The 1293-nt window shown below is 34.0% G+C and overlaps 1 non-coding gene across 1 annotated transcript; it reads right to left on the bottom strand.

Annotated features, from left to right (window-relative positions):
- Window positions 1–293: 293 nt before the first annotated feature.
- Window positions 294–399, bottom strand: LOC115703378 (small nucleolar RNA R71). The gene has a single exon (XR_004009147.1). It is a non-coding gene; the product is annotated as a small nucleolar RNA R71 (small nucleolar RNA).
- Between the last annotated feature and the right edge of the window lie 894 nt (window positions 400–1293).

The raw sequence follows: 1293 nt of genomic DNA, 5'->3' as shown, positions 1-1293 counted from the left end.
CTACTAATGCCACTCATTTTGAACTTAAACCATCCATCATTCAATTGTTGCCTTCTTTTTATGGTTTAGAAAGAGAAGATCCTTACATGCATGTAAAAGATTTCTTGGATATTTGCTCAACTTTTCATTTTTAAAATTTTTCGGATGAATCGGTTAAGCTTAGGTTGTTTCCTTTTTCTTTAAAAGATAAAGCCAAAGCTTGGTTAAACTCACTTCCAATCGGAACCATAACAACTTGGGATCAACTTTTTAATAAATTTCTTGCCAAATTTTTCCCCATGTCCAAAACTGATAATTTAAGAAGAGAAATTTCCGAATTTTATCAAAAAGATAATGAAGAATTTTATGAATGTTGGGAAAGATTTAAAGATTTATTATTAAAATGCCCCACCATGGTTTTGAAAAATGGAGACTTGTAAAATATTTTTATGATTGTTTAACCCCTTCAAACCGACAAATGATTCAATCTATGCATACTGGAAAATTTTTGAAATTACAAGGGCAAGAGGCTTGGGAAGCTCTTGAAGAATTATCTGTTAATTCACAACAATTGAATTATTCTGAGCCTAGGTTTAGAGCAAATAATTCACCCAAAAGAGGAGGAAAATATAAAATTAAAGAAGAAACTGATTTGAGAACATCTTTTGAAAAATTAGCAAGAAAAGTAGAAGCCTTAGTCATAAGTCAAACTATGAATTCTCATGTTCAACCTAAAAAAGAGGTTTGTGCTAGTACTTGTCATAATGATCAATCATGTCCTTCTTTTCTTGAAACATTTTCCGAAGAGGCTAATGCATTACATTCATATGGTAAACCAAATGATAGCCCATTTTCTAACACATACAATCCTAATTGGAGAAACCATCCCAATTTTTCATGGAGACAAAACCAACCACAAATGAACCAAGGAAACCAATTCAACATGCCAAATCTGAATCATGCCCAACAAGTCAACCTTACCCTCCACAAAGAAAGCCTTCCTTAGAAGACACTTTACAACAATTCATGCAATCCACCCAACAAATCATGCAAAATCAGTCTCAATCCATTGCCAAACTTGAGACACAATTGGGTCAACTTGCCAATGCCGTAACTGAGAGAGAAAAAGGGAGATTTCCTAGCCAACCCGTCCCAAATCTTAAAGGTCAATATGAAGTAGGAGTTCCTAGTCATAAAGAAGAAGCTAAATCTATTTCAACTCTTAGGTCTGGAAAACAAATTGCCAAACCCGATTACATACCTCAAGTTGAAAAAGACCAAAGCCAACCTCAAAGTTCCAACACAAATGACTTG

The sequence above is a fragment of the Cannabis sativa genome, chromosome X (genome assembly GCF_029168945.1).
Source record: "Cannabis sativa cultivar Pink pepper isolate KNU-18-1 chromosome X, ASM2916894v1, whole genome shotgun sequence".
Lineage (NCBI taxonomy): Eukaryota > Viridiplantae > Streptophyta > Magnoliopsida > Rosales > Cannabaceae > Cannabis > Cannabis sativa.
This window is presented reverse-complemented; position numbering and strand designations above follow the sequence as displayed.